This window comes from Anser anser (genome assembly GCF_964211835.1).
Source record: "Anser anser genome assembly, chromosome: 2".
NCBI classification, from domain to species: Eukaryota; Metazoa; Chordata; class Aves; order Anseriformes; family Anatidae; genus Anser; species Anser anser.
Window position 1 is genome coordinate 133707416 of NC_139721.1, and position 21311 is coordinate 133728726.

Consider the following 21311-nt stretch of genomic DNA (forward strand, 5'->3'; position numbering starts at 1 on the left):
GAGTTTATTAAAATCCACTACAATCTATGCAGTGGAGTGTTTTTTTACAAGATAGAAGCAACAAACCAGGCATGTCCAATTGAAGCAAAGTGCTTTTAGACCTTGTTAGATATAATCTAATACATAGCATTTCTCTTGTTTTACCCTCTAAACCTAATTGTTTTTGAAAAATGCACATTTCATTGTGCAAATAGCTAGATGGCTAGCTGACCAATTGCCCAAGCAAATATAAGACTAAAATCCATATTAGAGCAATGAAAGGATCTTGTTAATTTATAGTCTAAGAGAATGGTTGGTCGAATGCTTACCCAGCTCCTGGTCCTAATTTACATTTATCACAGAGTGAGACTAAATTTTATTTTTCTGTATTTGTTACTGTTAAAATAGAAGCAGAAATATGTTGTGGAACATTTCAGTCAGAACATAAATAATAGTGTAACATTTATTCAATTTATTGAGTTTTTATCGTTGAGAATTTATCTCAACATATACGATATAAAGTATAGTGAGCAAAGTACATGAGCCTATTTTATTTCTTAGATAGAAAAGTGTTATTTCCTAACCAGTATTTCTTATTTAAGCATACATAGTAGAGCTGGAAATATTAGACAAATACAGTGTAAACTTTAGAGCTGAATTTCTGTGTGTATCTGTGCAGTTTTGTTAGTATGTCCTTGCACCACATCTGTAGTCACTCTGCCATACTCCACGGGGGCAGAAGTGATCGCACATGTGTTGCTCTGAACCTTTTTTCATGTGTGAAGCAAGACTGAAGTAATATTGAGGAGTATTGAGATTTCTGCAGATGCACAAGGCATTTAATCACCTTTGGAGTTGTGGAGGATGACTGTGCCATTTTCCCTATGAGTTTCTGACAGCACAGCATATCAGAGAGATGTAGGGGTATGTCACAGGTTGCAAAGAAACTCACATTGTTGTAATTTGGGCCTGAGTTTACATATTTTCTACTCCTTATTATCTATCTGCCATAATGGCACTTTAATAGGTCACCAGTAGGAAAACTATGTATTGCCCACTCTGCCCAAATATGATTCCTGAAATGCTGAAATGTTTTCTAAAACCAGGGTTTTTTTTTGCATGGGCTGTTTAGTAGGGAGAAAAAAAAGACATCCGTTAGTGCTAGAAGAGGTGTCCTCAAGTCAAGGTTTCACATTCTGCATTTCAAAATTCAGAAAGCAAAGCCTTCCTCTGCAGTGGGCTAAAGCCCTGGCTGGCCCCTGGAGGAGAGAGGCAGCATCTCACCTCTTCCCATGAGCTGAAGTGGAAGGAAGGTTGGAGATGCTGACCAGTGCAGAGACCAGCAGGAGATCTGGAGAGTGGGACTTACTGCTTCTCCTGCCAGCACAGGGGCAAAGTGAGAGGCTCTTGTTCTCCAAGGAGATGAAAAGCTGAAGAGAAACTAAAGGATTAGTCTCCCTCTCTCTCTCTCAGTTGTCTCTTGATAAGGCAACAAAGCTTTGGTGGTTGTGTTGCTTGGGGGCTGGGGTGGCGAACAGCCTTTAGATTTTCTGCTTGCTCCTAAATATAGTTTTCTGCATTCATAGGCTATATCGGAGCAGTAGTATAAACTAGTGCTAGTTTTAATCTCTTTCAGCACCCTGTCAAATAGGCTTTGAGAGACTGTATATCATGTATCAAAGAGCTTTTCTCAAAAGTGATACTTCTCTTAAACATTAATGGTAAGTTGCACACTATGAGCTGGGCTTCTAAAATGAATCACAAAAGATTGGAGTAAGCCTCAGAGGGCTTTTCTACAGGAGATAGTCCAGACGTCCAAATGGGTAGATTATTTTATCCTTTTAGAACTATTAAATACTTACAGTCAGTTAAAACCATATAATTAGATTCCTGCTTATAGTCTGTTTTTCTCCATAAAAAGGTAATAATGTGTCTTGACTTTTATTTTATTGCAGTCTGGCTTATTTCATAGAATGTAGCTGAGCTTCAGTGGAAACTGAGATGGCTTAAAATGGTTTGAAGCTTACTTTTATTAAGAAGGTAGTAATATTTCACTGGAAATGCCTAATTCCACAAGAGTGAGATCAAAGTGCAAAATGAATTATCCAGCTGTAACTTAAGATTAAACATTTATAGCTTTTACACAAAGACTGTTTCAGTGCATATTTGTAATAGAAAGACTGCTGACAGTTTGAAAATTTAAATGCATGTAGACCTTTCAAAGACCTTTCTGCAGTGGTATATAGGTACAATGGCAGCTCATACAAATAATCCCAGGTTTGAATTTTGATAGTTGTGTTTTTGCTACAGCCTTAAAGACAGTGTAAAATGCAAAAGCTGCGCAGGACCTGCCTGGCCAAAGCAGCTGGAAGTGCTTGGAGGGGCTGAGGCCATGAAGCTGCCAGCATTGGGAGGCAGCTTCTTACTTGGGCTTATGGCACTGAGACGCAGCCACAATTTCCTGAAAGCTGGTGTGGATGACACTGTACCTGCTAGAAAATGTTCTCATGCTAAAGCTGTGTTATTATCAATTTTGCCCTACAATAACATGTATTTTATTTCTATTTACTGTTTAAATAGATTGAGTAGGAGTGTGTTAGTTATATAGCAGTTTTCTTTCAGTCTATTATGAAAAAAATTCCTGCAACTTGGATCAAAATCCAAGTTTCAGTATTTCTTGCTATATTTAATTTGATCTTAAATAGTCATATTTATTCTTTAAATAACACTTTCTGTATCCTTCATATTCCTCATGACTTCAAAATCACTTAACACTATACTCCAACTAGTGTGGCATTCAGTAAGATTTGGTCCTAATTGGGCTTCACATGTAAGGTAGCTCTTGGAGCAATCTTAGATATCTTACATTGTGGATTTACTTCATGAGGGATTCTAACCGTGACCTAAATCTTAAGATTGTTCTGTGATAAACTAATCTCTTAATTGTTACAGATGCATAAAATAGATTTTTTTCCCCATTCTATCCAACTTTTTCATAGTAGTCAGGAATTCTGACCTTTCAAAAATCTCAATGTAATATCCTTTTTAAAAGGGATGCAGTGCCGTGTTGAAGCATTTGTATATTTTCTGTCATGCACAAGACTGATGTGAGACCAATAATTTGTCAAATAGTTTGATTTTGAAACTTAAGTTTCCAAATTGTACCATGCAGTTTATAAAAGCAGAAGACTCACAATTATTTCTCTACTTGACAGGAAAGTATTGCATAGCATGACAAAGGTGATGGAAGTATTCAGATTTATTTTTTTTTGGCTGTTGTAATTAAACGAAGGCATAAAAATATTTCTCCAAACTGATAATTCAAATATTCAATTCATTAGAGCCAATCTGTATTCTCAAACCTTTTTGTTCAAGGTTTTAAACCCAATAAAAACAACTTGATTGCAAAATTCATATCTCTGCTTTCATATTAAGACCTAGTGGCACTAATGATCAGTATACTGCACAAATACCGCACGCAAAGCTTGGCTATGTTTTCCAGTGTCACAGGATGTGTCCATCTCCTGTGTTCAAGTTGCCACAGATCAAATTATCTCATGAAGCTCATGATACTGCTGTCCTGAGTTTTGGCTTTGGCATCTTCTGTTAGTGTTTTGATCTTTCATCCTGCTGAGTGCAATTGTGAAGGGCTGTTTCCATTGATCTCAATTCTGACTGCAGTAGTACTTTGTACTAGCATTACGTGCCTACAAGTTAATGTGTTGTGCTTAGATACTTGAGACAAGAGCTGGCTTCTCTTTCTCAGGGACTAATTTCGTATTTAAAAAGATGTTTTCTCATGTGTTCCTAAATGTTTCGGAACAGCAAGTGTAGTTTAACATTTCTGCAGATACCTGTTCTGAGTCTGGATTGAGCTATTTGTGGAAGACACCATTATAAACAGAACTGGAATGGTTAAGGTTTCCAGAGTCCAAGGCAGAAATTTGTAACCAGTTTTGTGGTGCTGACTGATAAGTTTCTGTAACTTCAGTACAGAGATCTGGTTTATATTTTAGCACGGCTTGTTTCATGTTGCTGGCACCTGCATCAATAATATCGCCAAATAATAGTAATTATGTATATAATCAAGGTAATTTGAAATTAAGCCTTCCAAAGGAAACACTAAATACATAGAACAAGACAGGCTGTTAGCTCAATTTTTGTTTAATTTAGAGTAATGTTATCATTTTAAGTGTTGATTAAAGGTATTGGCTGTAGAGCATTACATTCAGCCCTGTTTTGTGCTCACTGGATCAATGAGTGACTTAATTATTGTATGCTGTTCAGTAGATGCCCTTTTTGGGTGTTCAGCAAGTTACCTGGTGCCAGCTGAGAAATATTGGGTTTTCATTAAGGCAAGAAGCTTTGCCTGTTTGAAGAGAGTAGTGCGCTCATTAGAGTGACTAAAACCAAAATAAGCAAGCATAAATTGTTTTATGATCCTTATGCTGACAAGGGTTGTGTGTGTGTATTTCTTACATTCTTATTCTATGCCTCACCATCACAAAACTCAAGTGAAGATGAAAAGCAAGTTTGTGTGCAGCTTTGTGCTAGTAATGAATTTGTGAATTGTCACCTTTGTGCAGAGTGTTTTAGTCCAATTCAGATGTTGTTTGGTCATGTGATAAACAGACCGCCCCTGATGCATATTTTGCTGCATGTAACTCAGGAATAACTTGACAAAGATTGTTTCTACTTGGCATGCTTGTTCAACAAGTCCTCAGTACTTTTTAAATTATTGTTTAGTCTGTTCAGTGGTGCTGGAGCAGTATCCATGCCAGCTCCATCCATCCATCCATGTGTGACCATGGACGTAGTTGCAGGAAGCCACTTGATCCAGGCTAGGGTAATGTGGCAGCAAGAGGCTTCATCTGGCAACACTGAACAAGGACCAAGGCACTGGTGGCTGTCACGCCACATGGATGCCATGTCATCACCTCTCAGCTGTTCCCAGCTGCAATTGTTCTGGCAACCTTCCTCAAATGTACAACAGTAGTGCCATTGATCTCAGCAGCCATGGGCTTCCTTTGGTTTCACCATGCTGGGCCGAAGCCATCTGTTCCTGGACCCAGTCCATGCTCCGGGTCCCCTTGCCCCTTGATTGGACTGTCATGGATCTACACACACAACCAATACTTTCCATTCAGAAATGTGTTTATCTGTGTTGCATTGTGTTTCCTTCCCTGAATGTCAGATAACATGGTTATGTGCATGATGTATTAAGCCATAAATAATCACAAGGAACTGCATTATGTAGCTAGATTTGGTAGTTATTCCCTTCCCTGATCAACATTATGGGAGCATGGTAGAATTTAGTTCAGTACACTGTACGTACTGAACTGGTACAATAACTCAAAAAAAATTTGTTACTCGATTGTCATCACTTGACTGAAGAATGGTAAGAAAGTTGATTTGGAATTAAAATATATTAAAATATTTAATAAATAAATAATGTAGCTTAAAATAATGTAGCATTTTGTGTAAATGGACTGTGTACATTTGCAAAGGTAGGTAGTGTGTTTTGTGTAGTATAAAGTTTTAAGTAAAGCCTATGTTTTTTTCTTTTTTTTTTTTTAAAGTAAATGATGATACTGTATACTCTTACTATTTAAAACCTGATTGTAAATGCATATGACGACTTTGTCTTCGGTAACGATTCCAGTTAATGGAGAAGTAATATAAGGATACAGTTGTGCTCTAGGGTATTTGAAAATTGCCTGGAGTTTTCTGTGTAACTCAAGGCATTTTGACAAGAGAAGTCTAGGGCTGTGCTAATTCCTGTGACAAATTCATGTCATATTTCTATATTATATTTCACAAGAGAGAATTTACTGTTTCTGCCTTTTAGATTATCTGTATGAATACAAGATTTCTATCTTATAAGATAATTAGTTGTTATCTGTAAATAAAATTTATTTTCCATTATCTCTGAACTATTTGTGGTAACATGATGTGTGTCACTTTATGGTGTTAAAGATTACTAGTATAGGAATTAAGAATAGAAATTACAGTTAGTCATGTGAAATAAAAGAAAAAGTAGATAAAAGCCCGAAATTCTGTCCTGGCATTGAAGTTGATGTTTTCATTTGAAGTTCCATTTCACCACAAAATTATTGTACAGTCCTGTCTAAGTGCACATTGGCTAGTAGTTTTTGTTGTCTCTGATTGTAGTAAACCTCAAATAATAGTTTCTTTCAGAGTGGTTTTGGGAGCTATTTACCTCTCCTACATCTCACATTTACTTCAAGCACTATGTTCATAGCTAAAGCCCTAATTTTTAATGGAGGTAGATTCCTCTAGGGTGCAAGCCAGAGTTATGTATCTCAGTTAGCAGTGCGAATAACCTTCATGAGCCAAACTGTACATCTGGGGTTGTTCAGTCAGCTTCCGTGCACTCAGCAGGATTGCATGGATGCAGTAGAGATCAGAAATTGTTTAGTATGCTCTATTAGCATATATTCTTTCATTGAGAATAATAGTCTAATATATTATTCACTCCTTTCCTAAAATCACGAGGGTGTGTGATGAAAATTATCTTTGTTTTATTCTATTTTTAATGTGTGATGAATTGTTTTAAAGCCCTTTGTATGCCCAACAACAACAACAAAATCTCTTGCTAGGAGAATTGGTTTGAGTGAGTATGTTAATTCTGTAGCCAGAGTTAAGACTCTGTGCTCACACTAATCAGTTAATTCTTGAAAGGAGTTCCAGTAAAGTAAATAACCTAGGCTGAATATGTGAGCAATATTAGGTATGCACCATAATAGAAGCAAATTGCTGTGGGCTAAATTTGGTAAATTGGGACAATAAGCATTACTAAGCCTTCCCTAGGGGGGGAAAAAGATGACCTTTGGCCTGAATTTACATTCCAACAAAAGAGAAAATACATTCTAATTCCTTGCATTTTAAGTTGATGTTACTTTTCCAGCACTTGGTTGGAACCTCTATTGCTGGAATTAGCAGTTAAAGAAACTAAAAATTGTGGATCTATTGGAGATGGTAGCATTCTCTGACCCAAATTTTGGAGTACTAATATGGGTCTTTCAAGCTGCTTTTTTTGTTGTCGCTTTTTTTTTTTTCCCCCTAATACTATGCTAAGACTACATAGTTTTAGATGTAAACATGTATTTTTAGATTATTTTTTTTTGTGCTTTAATGTTATATACGTCTGTCCCTTTATATAATATTTCTTATGGAAGTTCCTAATCTAAGAATGTTAAGCATAGCATGACTGTTGTCACGGAATGCCTACCTGGGGCTTTATTTACTTGAAGTAGCTAAATGTTTTCTGAGACTTCATTATTTCCAGGGATATTGTATGTACCTAATTTACCACCACAGGCTTACACTTTTGTCTTCCAGATTCTCAATTAAATCAAGCATGAGCTTTGAGCTGGCTCTGCATTAAAAATGCTGATAATCCCATTGGAACAATCTATCTACCACGTTCTGGGAGCACACCTTCCTTCTCAAGTTTAGCTGCAGTCTGCCTGCCTGACAATACTGGGAAAAAATGTCCCTTTGGGGACGATTGTGTAGCTTTCCATAGGAAAAGGGCAAACTTTCAGTTTCAAATAAAATTGAGAGCGAAGATGTTCAAACAGGACCAAAATAGGCCCTTGGGAACCTTAGACACCCTCTGGGAGACATTCTGGTCAGTCTTCTATAGAGTTTGTGGAATGTTTATTTCCAGATCAAGGCTGAAGACTTGACCTATTTAAATATGCAAGGTGAAGGTAAAAATTACATACAAGCAATATTCGCACTTGTGTGTATGTATCTGTCTAAGTATATGTTAGACGTAAGTATACAAACAGACCTGTATCTGTTAGGTGCAATGAAATATTTGGCTGGAGTTCCTGATGTTTAGCATGTTAAATAAAGAAGTAGCTTGGAAGTCCCGGTTGTGTTGCTTGTGCAAAGAAACGTACATGCTCAGTATTTTCAGCCTATCCAGTCTCTGTGGTAAAGGATTCCTCTTCAGTGAATTAGAAATCACCATTTATCTCTAGGAAAGGTTCACTGAGGTGAATGTGTAGGATATAAGACTTGACACACTCTGTGATGAGTGTATATCATGTGTCCTAATCATGCTTCAGAAGGGCTTTTGCTGTGAAGCTCAGATAACACACAATCTCTTTCTGCTGAAGGGTTGTTTTTTGTTGTTTTTTTTTTGTTTTTTTTTTTTTTTGTTTTTGTTTTTGTTTTCTTTTACCCTGGAGTGGTCAATCACAGTGACATTAGGTAGGATTTGGGCTTTATTTACACCCTGTCTTGGCTCATCTGGCTCCAGGAATTACGAGAGACAATTTTAGACATTAAAAAAATAAAAATAATTAAAAAAAATGTCCTTGCAGTGTCTTTTTGTAGCATTTTGCTTTTGCTAGAAAAAACATTCACCAATATCTCATAGCTATTTATTTGGCCTTAGCATTTATGCAGATTGCATGGTGCTGTCACAATTTTTAGCAATTTAAGCAGTCATTTCTAGAATAATAAATCCAAATGACCCTTGATCAACAATTTTTGTAATTGTTTTCTTTTGCATATCCCACACTAGCCAGCTACCAGATGTACATCAAACTGCTGTAGCTGGTTTTTGAGCTATACATTGCATACGTTTTGTATTTTATATAAAGAGAATATAACAATATGTAAAGATTTATGACTCTTTTAAATAGGATCTTTACAAACTCTGCTAGTGTCTGGCCTAAATGTTCACTTGGATTTGTCAATTTATGTAGCAAGTTTGTAATTGAGAGCTGGATAGAAATGACCGTATATCCTGAAGAATTCTGAAATTCTGATAAACAGCCCAGACATTTTGTATATGTTTATTAAAATTGTGACATAAACAGAAATGCCTGCCTAGAGCAACATACCAGTTGCAATTAGCTCTTTTGATGGATCTGATTTATTTATTTCACACCCTCCTCTGCCTCTTTCTTCAGCCAGTTTGGGTGGAAGTTGGAGGGAAAGTACAACCTGTACTGCCAGCCTTTCCTCACTTACGTCTTCAGGCCATCATCACTCTGATCAAACTCCATTCAGTGCTACCTAGAACAAGCCTCCGCTGCATGAATTTCCAAGTAACAAGTTTCCAGTACAATGAAGCACACATAAAGACTGTTTAAGTGAGGATTAATTAATGTTCTTCAATCCTCAGAGTTTTTGAGCAATGTCAATCAACAAAACAGGCATCGCAATATGCAAAACTTCAAATAAAAAATCACAGCACGTAGAAGTATGGGAACAATAAAGCCAGTTTAGTAAAAGTGGTAAAAGCATTGTATATGTTGTTTGACTATATATTTAAAATTTTTGTTTGTTTGTTTTTTGGAAGTGATGCATGCAGTAGCAGTTAAGGCTGTGTTTAGGTTTTCTTTTGGGGTGGCATGGGGAGAAGAGTTATGGAAAAGGAAGAGCGAATTGTTCTACTTTTTAAATGATGCATCTGTGCCACTACAAAACATGAGAAAGTCTGCAGTATGTGGAAACTCAAAGTAATGGTTTCTGCTATTTCTTATGCTTTCTTGAAAATAAAGAGTCAAATAAGGTTTTGATGAAGATAATTTCTCTGTCTAGCGCTGTTCTAGACCAGACTTCAGTACTTCGTATTTTAAACACAAACGCATTTAATTGGAACTGCACATGATCATAAATTTGTCTTCATGTTGGTTCATTCTTTTCTGTCTTTTCAGTACTACTTCCCTTTTCTGCTTCAGACATCTTCAGTGTTCCTCTAGCTCCTGCCAGATTTCTGAGCTCTTAGAGCTCCTGGCCATTCTTAAGTCACTCAAATGTCATTCTGTATCCTATATATATGTACTTTTTCCAGTAATAGCCCTTGGTCTTTCTCAGTTTATTTGTGTTTAATATTGATTTTACACAGGAAGCTTCCTATAGGATGTTTAAGTTAACTTAGTGGATGTAGACATTGCCCTGCCCACTGAGGTCTGCCCAGTTTTCTTTCTATCTGCATCTCTGTTTATACTTCCTATCACGTATTCTTTTTAGCCCTGTGGCATTTACTTAGTTATTTTTATTTTAATGTTTTTCATATGCATTTTTCCTTTGTAGATAAGTGATCATGTCCCACTTTCATAGAAAACAATAAGCCTTGTATATCAGAAGTCAGTCTTTCTTAGTAAATGCTAACAGCCTAAAACGTGATAAAATGTTTTTCTTCCTCAGTGTTTTCAGGCTTAATGCTCTTTTGCATCTAAATGTTCAGAATCATTGGTATTCATGGTTATCAAGTTCAGCTGGCTAGTTTAAGACCATTTTTTTGTCAGCTTACAAGGGTATATTTGGCTTGTCTTTACTAATCTTAAGTCCTGTTTCTCTTCAAGTGTCCATACATCATCATCTGTATCGTATGTTCATGTTTTCTGGTGTTAGCGAAGTTATCTGCATATCAAAAAAGTTGCTGCAGGCTCATCCTAAAAACTCCCTAGCAGTCATACTGCTTTCCTAGAACCACTGTGTAAAGCTGTAGGGATCCATCTGGGGGGAACTATGTATCTCCATGCTGTAATCATTTATTAAGACGAATAGGGGCAAAGATGTCACTCAATATTACTGCTCTGACATTTTGAATCAGAAACACTCCAATGTATCACTATAATAATTGTATAAAGGGTTCCAGACTCTTAGTAATTCAGAGACCATCTCATACTATGCAATGATTACATTTATTCTTTAAATCTGCTAGGTACTGGGATCCTGTGATCTTTTGTCTTTTTCATTCTCTCTCTCTCTCTCTCTCTCTTTCTCAAAAAAAAAAAAAAAGCATAACTGTGTTGTAACCTCTGTCTTAAACATTGTGAATATTTTTAAGTCAGTACCTCCTCAATTTTCAGCCTCTGCATTGGACTAACTGTTGAGTTTGGAAAACTGCAAGAAAGGTAAGAAAGAAGGTTCCAGCAAAATATACGGGTTGCAGACAACAACAAAAAAGCTTTAAGCAGGTGAAAAATGGACCTGTGAGTTAGGCTCCCTTCACTGTTATGATGCTTCTTGCCAAAATGTAACAGGCTTAAACTTATCGAGTTAGCCACAGCACAATAACTCTTCTTGTTTAACTTTGCTATAGTAGAGTGGATTGCCAGGCAGGCTTGCAGGAGCTCAGCACCAGCTCTTGGGTAGTGGATGTCGATGATCCTTTCCTGAGTCGCACTTTGTCTGATGGAATGATGCATCCGAGTCATCAAGATATTTGGGTAAAAAAACATGTTTAGTTAAAAACCTAGATTTATAATAAAAGAGCAAAGTTACAGAGATATATTTTAAATTAGAAGTTTTTTTAATAGCATACTTTAGTAGCATACTTAGTGGATCTCCTTATCAGCTCCAATGTCTTATATAGCTTTTGAGTTTGGTCAGTGTGACCTGAAATCTTTTGAGCACTGCACTTTTCTGTTTGCATCTCTAAAGGAAATATCTAGAGCAGGCTGTTTGAGAACATTATTTTCTCTTACCAGGGATGACATGGCTTGATCCTAGCTTTCTTTTAGGGTGATCCTTGTTCCCAGAGATGATACTGTTGGATATCATATAGTAAAATCCTTCCTCATCTTTCCCAAGTTTCTTAAAAATATTTGTAATGTCTTATCTTGATTTGATTACATTTTTGGCTCTAGTCTTTAGGGTACTTTCCTCTGCCTGCAGCGTTCTTAAGGCAGAATGTCTTCACAAAATGTGTTTGTAAATATTGTGTTACTTCTATCAAGGTTTACAATGTTTGTTACTATCTTTCATAAGGAGAGAGATGTTTTCACTGTCTATGGTGTAGGTGTGCGTGGCTGAGTTAGGCACTGTAAACTCCAGTTACAGCCAGAGAGGACAAAAAAGCACTTCAGGATGTGTTTTGTTTATTCTGGATGTCTACTTGGAGATTGACTTACTTTACTTCATCCTTAAGCTGCATTGCCTAGGAGACTAGTTGAAACATCTACCACATAATGTCTGTTTTTAGATTTTGTGTATGAGAAGAGATTAATCTGAAGATAGATTCAGTGCAGTGTGCAGCCTTCACGAGACAGCTTTTAGATTTAGGGTGGCCCATTGCAAAAGTGCTTGTTTTAGATTAGGTTTGACATTATCCTAGGAAATAGTGAAGTATATAAGCAAAGAACAAAAAATACTTTGACTCTGGAAAAGTACTAAGAAATGTACCTCCTAAGATGCTGGAATACGAATTTTCTGAGAAAAATGCATGGGTGAGAAGATTAATTTCAGTGTGTTTGTGTTCAGGGGAAGGGATGTCTCTTCACAGAAGCTTGACATTTAAACCTGGTCTGCCAGAGAACCAGGCATGAATATGAAATCCAAACATCAGTTCTGTGCTTGTGTGAATTTGTTTCTCTGTATTGTGAATATTCACAGCTGCAAACTTTGTAATCATATTTACTGTGGCAGTAAAGTTCGCTTTTTATTAATTTTACTCTAAAAAAAGAGCCAGGCAAACCCAGGAAATCACTGGAATGCCTACCAAATTATAACTGTCTAAACCAGAAATCAAATAAACTAACCCAGGTGGAAGCACTTTCTGGAATTAATGCTACATCTTTTTGCTGATCTTCATTGGATTTGCACAATTATGAATGATATATACCTGACAGTCTGATTCATAAACTTGCATGAGCTTATGGTATCTGGGTAAAATTATATTTTTCATTTTTGATCAATGTTTTCTTTTCAATAAGTATTACTGTGGGGAAACAGTGATTACTACTCATTTCTCCTGGGTGATTTACAGACCTTATTTGGACAAAAATGGCATAAATTGAAATCTTCCTTTAGGCATCTCAGTGAGCAGTGTTTTTAATTTTTCATCTTCCTGGAACTGCAATGTAACTTCCTAAAGACCAGGTGTCCCACTGACAGTAACGGCAACACAACAGCTAAAACTGAGGCCAACAGCTTGGCCAAATTATAATGCTACCCACAGTGTCTTGCTCACTCACTAGTAATTCCCAGATCTTGAATATCTATGAATAGTTTGTTTTAGGTAATAAGAAATACTAATCTCTAAATGAAACTCTGAGATGCGAATAGAATGTGCTGAATAAATATCAAATATTATTCATTAAAATGCAAATGTAGATAGGCACTTTAGAGACAGTTTAAGTGGTCAAAATAAATGAAATAAAAGAACACCAGTAATTAGACATTTATAACTTACATAATAATGTATTACCACGATTACTGGACACACACATTATAAAGCTCTGTGTTTGCCCTTCAGCTTTATGCTGTAGCCTCACAACAATTTTTATGTCCAGCGAATATTTAAAATATTCAGGCACCACAGCTTGTACTTAAATTTTATTGGATTTGTTTTAAAGATAACTTTTTCAATGGCAGTAAATTTTAGCTGTATGACTTGAATTAATTTTAATGAATTCTGTAGTTAAATCCCTGTACATTGTTTAAAAAGCCTACTCTCAGTTTCCAGAGCATAATGGATTGGAATATTTTAGTTTACCACTTAATGAGCATATGTTTTCCAGGTTTACATAGGTTTTATACTTTCACTTCTGCATAGAAAAACCGTTAAACCCTATACACACAGATGTCAATCAAAGAACAAGAAAAGTGACAATGATTTTTTTTTTTTGTGCATGATATGGAGGGCTCATTGAAGTACATGCTCATCTTAGGGGTGATTTGCAGCAACTTGTTTTGGTTTTAAAGTGCTATCAGGACCAAACATGAATTGAACAGCAAAGACTACCAGGACTTCCGTGAAATGGCCACAATTGTAATGTGTTATTAACTTTTAAATGTCATTTGAGGTTAAAATTTGCAGCAGTCTACCGTAGGTCTATGATAACAAAGAGAGAGCGCTCTTGTTATGATCAGAGTATTGTTAGGAGAATGCTTCATTAAGCTGTATTTGTGTGTATGCATGTACTTAGCTAATTAATGCTCAGTTCAGCCACATGTCAACATTTAACCCTTCATTATCTATTTAGTTAGATATTAAAATATCAAGTAACATAAAAATAATTGTAGGTCACGTTAATCTGTTCAATCACTTGAATCTACAAGGAAATGAGATCCAAATATAAATTATGTTATGGTGCCCCATTTACTATTTTTACTATTACACGATTTAAAACAAATTTGTTTTAGCTATTATTGAGAACACAACATTTTATATTTGAAAACTAATTTTTAGTGAGTTCAAGTGACTGTTTTTCATGGTCTGTAGAAGAGCTTGTTTTGATCTTTTCTCCTTGTGGAATATTATTTTGAAATTTAATCATGTAAGATCCTTTTATAAGTAGTTTGAAATAAAATCTAGTAGAAATGAATTGCTTTTTATACATTTAGTCATATGATAGCAACAAAATGGGAGATTATTTTAATGTCATTAGAATAAATTAACATATAGTTGGCACATATAAATTATGGTCAAAGTTCTTGATGCATTCCAAATTATGTTCAAATCACAAAGCAATGAGTGTTATTTTATGGAGGAAAATCTCCAATATCTTTTTATTTTATTTCATTTTATTTTTATTTTGTTTTGTTTTGTTTTGTTTTGTTTTATTTTTCCATTTGTGTCAATCCCTGTAGTAAAATGTGAAAGAATCATTAGTTAAAGTCCCACAGGAGTGTTTTTGCTCTTTCCTGGAGCCATTGGCATCAAAATTGGATACAAAGCAGACTAGATAGTCACCTGGAATTGTAATGATGTGAGGACATGAAAAGGTATTGAAATATTTCATATCTTCATTCTGTGTAAGTATAGCAAACACAGAGAAAAAGGAAAGTTTCATTAAAATGCTCTCAGTAAATGCTGAGGCAGATGATTGCCTTTTTCACTTATCTTTGTTGGCCCTTCAAGTAATTGGGATGGTGATGTTAGTAAATTTTCACACTGGTGTCCCTCAGTGTTTGCCCTTCTGCCTGTTCCAAATAATAATAATAATAAAAGGTAGCAGATCTCATTTTCATATGGGAAAGTACTTTATTCATTTTCTTTAAACAAGTAGGCAAAGGGTACAGTGTGCTGTAACTGATAGAAATGGAAATTCTTTATGGAGTGGCAAGAGTGAAATAATATCAGTATGTAGGCTAGAAATAGAATCTCCCTACTGTGCAAAGAACACAGAACATGCACAGACAAAATCTCATTTCTTTCAAGTTTGCTTCCACTAGCATTGTATCAGGACCTCGCAGGTCGTGTAGCATGGTGTTCACCTTAATATTACCTTTTACTCATTCACCTAACTTCCTACCCTTCTGCCCTGCTCCCTGTCATTTTATCTCTGTTAAGATGAACAGTTATCTCTACAAAGAATATTTGGTAATGGTTTAAAAAATTTAGACTATTTTTCATTTCAGCATCACTTAAAGATGCTTAGATATGGTATCAGTAATGTTTGTACAAAAGCCTACTTGGGTCCAAGAAGCCACAGATTGTATAAATAAATCTGAAGAAATCCTTCCAATGCCATTATTCATTATTATTAATGAACACGTTTCTAATACTGTTATGCCCAAAAGAGGAAAAGGAAAAAATGTATTATCAAAAATGTGTGCGCACATCTGGTCACGTGTATGTTAGAAAACTACAATTTCTGTCAAGAGGGCCTAGATGTCTGTAAATAAATTACCTGATCCAGTATGTTACTGAACAGAAGGTGAAAATTCTAGATATTATAATCTAAGTCTATTTAAGGGATCTACACGGAAAATATAGAATATAAAAATGCACCATTCACAGTATTATTGGTACAAGTGTTGTGATTTAATGAAGTAATGTAATGACTACACTGGTCAGGGAATCATCTGTAGTCAAAGTACCTTTGTTAAACATTGGTTTTATCTCATGATCTTCTGTGCATTAGAATAGGAAACTGAGATATTATTCTAATATTCAGGTTTCTGTTTGCAACTTGAGGGATTTGTGATCTTGGCAATTAATTTCAGGTGTCTGTATGTTTGCTTCTGCAATCTGTTGCAGATTCTTTTGTAAATGGCACCAAATGTCAGCCTTTTACTGAATATGTGTTTCTTCTGAATTCTATTTGTGACACCACTGTTTATTAGTGGAAGATTCAGAACTACATTATCTTTTTGAAAATTTAAAGTTTAGTTATTGGGTGAGTGGTTGGGAAGAACATCTACATCAACTGTTGGGTGCATTAAGTCTTTGGAGTTACGTAAGACATGAGGGTTACATTTATGAGTCACAGGAATGTGAGTCTTTCTGCTTTTGTAAGGGATAATTTTCTTTAAATAATACTCTCGTGAGTCTTGATAGAATTTATTAACCTTATGGCTAAAGTCTAAACCATTTCTGCTTTGACCTTAGGAGGGGACTGAGTCTGAAGGAGGGGAGTCTGAATTTTTAGTTGTTGATATTTATTTCACACTTATCAAATAAATAAAGCCATAAACAGTTACTGAATAATGTGAACTGTTACTGAATCCTTAGACGTAAACTCACTAATTTTGAAATGTCAAGAATAGGCAATCCATCCTCTAGTGAAAACTGTTTTATATGGTAAGGGCTTGTGGGCATTTTATTATAATGTGGGTGAGAGGAGGACGTTGTCAATTTGGTGGAAAAATCATTTGCAATATTTAAGTGACCTTTATCTAAAAATATCAGTAAGACTACTCTGAGGTTAATTTTCATTAAGATAAAACACACATTTCCTGTGTGTTTTATTGTCATTCAATGGGTAAGTATAATGAACCAGATGAACAAATGGTTCTTCAATAGTTTAAAGAAAGAAAAAAAAAAAAGAATTATGAGGATGCAAAGGAAAGGACAGTTGCATCTTGTTACTGCAGTTCTTTTACAGAAGTCAGAATAAAATGACAGTGTTAAATCTTATATGTGGAGAGGATTGATTTGTATAGTAAGATCTAGATTATGTTAAAACTTAATAACAAAAAGTTTTGACTAAACGTAAGTTTTCTGACACAGATTTTTTTTATTTTTATTTTTTTAACAGCACAAAGTAAAATAGAAGATCTCAAATTAGATTAGGTATAATCCTAACCCTGGAGGCGAAAGCTTGCGTTTTCGTAATATAGCAAAGATGGGTGCAACTAAGGAAAAAGTTGTCCTCATCATCGTCCATCTTTTTAACTTTGACTTTTTCTGCTCTTCTGTGTTCAGAGAGAAAGAGAGAAGAGAGAGGTTACATGAGCAATAAAGCTGAGGGTGTTCCTAAGCTCTGGCAAAAGAAATGCAACTAGTTCTCACCAGTAACATAGAGCAAATGGAGTAGAAGAGAAATACTAATAGTTACGATCTTTTTCTTTCTCTCTCTCTCTTTTTTTTTTTTTCTGTTTAGCTGGGATATTTCTGGTAGCCAAAGGAACTTGGAATTGTCATTGTTTGAATACAGAATCATTCAGTCTGTATTGTTCATTACTCGGTGGCAATGCGCCATACTTAGTATATTAAATTTATATCAATTGGTTGCCTGGCCCTGTTCATTTGTCTGCAGGTTGGACTTTTTCTTTATTTTAATAAGCCTCTGTAAAATTTAATCTTAATCATTTGGTGTAGTAATCGCTGACAGGTAACAGACTGTTTAACTTTTCTATTTGCTAACATAGCTTCAGACTGAAAATAAAAATCTCTTTCAATGCATCTGGAAACATATGGGCAAGGCTAAGTCATGATTCAGAGAAATGTCCTCTTAAATTAGAACTTTGAGATGGATATAAGTAATGTGATCAGATGGCATAAATGGAATAAAGGGAGGAAAAAAGTTCAAAACAGATGCCCGGCAGCAGTCTTTCACACACGCAAAAAATGTGTGGAATGACCTTCCAGACATGATAAAGCTATGCAGAATTGAACATTGGGCTATTCAGGGAAATTAGAAAGCATCCAGGGTCATGTGTGGCAAAGTAAGCTTGGAAATGCAGGGAGAGCCATTAAAATAAACTTAGTTATCTGTTCTTGTATATATTAATACTGAATTTACTATCTGCTGTATGTAGTTTAGATCATCACAACACACCATCCCTCTCCTTAGTGAATCATCAGAGGAACCTCTATGGGCAATTTGTTTAATTTTTACCTTTTGACCTTTTATCTGCTTATTTACAGCTTTCTTCTAAATTCACTGCAAAGAGGTTGCCTGTCCAAATGTTTTGGCTATAGTGGAATCATGTCATTTGTGAGGTTCCTTGGCAGCAGAGAATGAATCCTGTGGCAGAAAGGTATGTTTAGCTTCTTTTATTTACAAATTTTTAGACCTGGAGGAATTCCATGTAGGATACTAGATGGTCTCTCTCGTAACAAGTTTTGGATACTTCCTACAGAAAATTTAAAAGTTTTTTTTTTTTTAAATCAGTAGCAGTTATTTTTTCTTAACACAATTTACAAATAGAGTTACAGTATTCTACATAAGGTAGCCTTACAGGTATACTAAGAAAGCTGACAGGATTCTGAAGAGGATAACAGTAAACTGCAGTTTGTCTAAATTTTGTCTAAATTTAGACAAAAATGTCTAAAAATGTCAAAAAAAAGTCTTAAGTTTGTCTAAATGTTGAGAGTTTTAGGTTTCTATTTTTGTTCCAGTTATAAATATGTCTGAGTAAAGAAGACTGTTCCCTAGACAATAATAGCTAACTGGCTGTTGTGCATTTAGGTTGTCTCAAGTCAAAAATTGATTGTGAGTCTGCATAGTTCGTCATAAGTGAATCTGTCTCAGAGAAATTTAGCTTTGACTAAAAAAGTAATCATGGCAGCAGAAGAATGTTGTTCTTTCCTTTAGCAACTTACGTGTATATGTAGTTTGAGCATAAATCATACAATGACCAAGGTTGGAAAGATTCATTTCTGATCAGGAGATGAAAAATTCCTTTCTCTAAAATAGCACGATTTTTTGCCACTTTATGGTCTTTCAGGGCAAAGCCAAGAGTTTTTCTGTGGAGCCAGTGTTTTAACAGAGTCAGTAGTCTTCCTAAGGTAACCCTTTTTAATGACTGATGTTTCAGTAAGCAAAAACCAGTTCAAGTCACTTTTATGCACTCAGTTTAATTTATTTTGTTTTCCACCGTACATGACAGATCCAGCCTCACGATAACTTGGACACTTTATTTTCATAATCAGAGGGTTATAAGCAGTTAAAATTATTCCAAGTTTATTGGGTTTCATATAAGAATTATTGGACAAAATCCTATGAAAATTATAAAAATGATGGCACAAAAAGTCCCTTGGAAGGCAGATATGGCAGAATTGTCTGCAAACTACTAAAAAAAATCCTATCAAACATCCTTAAAACTGTTATTATGCAAGTGTAAAAAACATGCAATGCATATGATAGTGTAGTTGTTGTGTTATTGACAGTTGGTTTTCCTAACAGACAGATGTGTTATCATTCAAAATTTATACCAGTAAAACCTGTAAATTATTCCAAGCACTAAGATATTTGTTTATTTTCCTACATAAATCAGTCCTTCTCTATACTGTTATGAATATTCTAAAACCTCTTTTTTTTCCATTATTATTTTTTATTTTGTAAATAAGCAATAAAAACTCCAAATAAAATGTTAATGATAATGACGGCATGTGAGCAATGGAAGATGAAATGAAGCCAGAATGTTCAAGTATCATGAGAAAAGGGAGGGAGTGGTAGTCTTTTTGATTGCTATATTGTATAAAAATAATTGGTTCATTATCATAATTACACATTCTTGTTCACGATAGCAAGGTCGAACTAAATAATAGTAACTGTAGAGGGATGTCAGTTTACAGATTCTGGCAGGTATTAATTGAGGAAATGAGAGTTTGGTGGTGCTGAAAAGAGACAGGTGAACAGCAAACCCAGAGGACCTTCCATGTATTTCATATTCTTTACCATCTGTGATGAGACTTCCTAATTCAGCCATGGACTGGTAAAGGACACAAGGTTGTGTCTACTTCTGCTTTTCCATTTCACTTCAAGATAATAGTACAGTGGAGCACATATATTTTAATTTAATATTAAAAGTTTAGCTTTTTTAACAGAAACATTATTCTCTGAGATCAAGCTCATGTGAGTGTTTACATTTTGAAATACTGAACTCTGCATTGTGTATTCTAACAAGCATTCTAATAAATTTTCCTTAATGTCATTAGTGATTTAAGCAAAAGAGTTATGGCTGTTTCTCCCCTTTATTCCAGAAATCTTTAATGCTAAGAGCAATAATTTATTTTGACCTGTTGAGTAGTAAAAAATAAATATTTAAAAAGGTTTAACTTCCTCACAGTAGGACAGGAGAGTACAAAATGAGCTTATCATTGCTATTGCTACTAAACCTGATGCTTAACCTGACAGGAGTAATTAATGTTCAAAGATATTTTGATTATTCCATACTAATAGAGAAAATAAAGTGATAAATGTGTTGAAAGAACTATGTTGAATTAGAAGTGTTGCTATATTACACAGTCTCTGGTAGTGTAACAGCGTATGAAGTATAAAGCCAAAATTTTACCAGATATGAGAATGGTTTGTTTGGTTTCTGTTGCTGTTAGTTAGAAAATATTTCCTCCTAAGTTCTCCAACTATTCATTTTGCTTTATCTAATTAAAATGTACACATGCTAGGTAAATTTCTTGGATATAGGTATGAAATGACAGTAAGGTTACAAATCTGAGCATTCGGAGTGTGTGTCAAATCACAAAAGCAATGAATTTTTCTTCAGTATAATCAGCTGAACTGTTTCATCTAAAGCTTCATATTTATGTCAGCTTGATGGACATATGGAACTTGAAAACATCATCTGAACATTTGGCAAGTGTAAATGCAAATTTAAAAAATCTCAGAATGGAAACCAGTTTTGGCTAACAAGATGAAGTTCTAGATTATTTACTGATTCTCTGTCTTCTACTAATACCTCAGAGTGAAGACAGTGCAGTGAGAGAGGGCTGGTGTAGCGTGCCATGGGTATCTTGCACCACTTCCAAACTGACCTACAGTCTTATCCCTGAAAAGATGAAGCAGTGTTTACTGAAGGTGACCTTGTTTTGATAAAGTAAATTGGACCTGTTTTACAGTGATTGTAGCACATACAGTTTTCCTGTAATATAAAAAATTCAATTTTTTCCCTTGTGTTGCAGAGCGCAATGTCTTGAATAGAGTATGAACAGTACCACATTTATTAAAATGTTCAAATGTGGTTATATTAAATATTTGGTCTTTGACACTGAATTTTTATTGTCGTTTTTATCTTCTGGGTAGTGGTGTGTAAGTCGAAGGAAAAGAAATATTTTTTCAGACCACCCATACAAAAGTTTAAAAATGACTGACATAATAGCTGGGTATTTCTGTTAATACAGAATGTGTCAGTGCTTAGTTAAAATT

At 35.1% G+C, this 21311-nt stretch overlaps 1 protein-coding gene across 1 annotated transcript in view; it reads left to right on the plus strand.

The window, feature by feature from the left end:
- THSD7A (thrombospondin type 1 domain containing 7A) overlaps nt 1-21311 on the plus strand; it is a 293994-nt gene that overhangs the window by 34949 nt on the left and 237734 nt on the right. The window contains exon 3 of the mRNA XM_083824577.1: nt 18071-18183. The gene's annotated coding sequence lies outside the window, so the exon portion shown is untranslated. The remainder of the gene's footprint in view (nt 1-18070; nt 18184-21311) is intronic.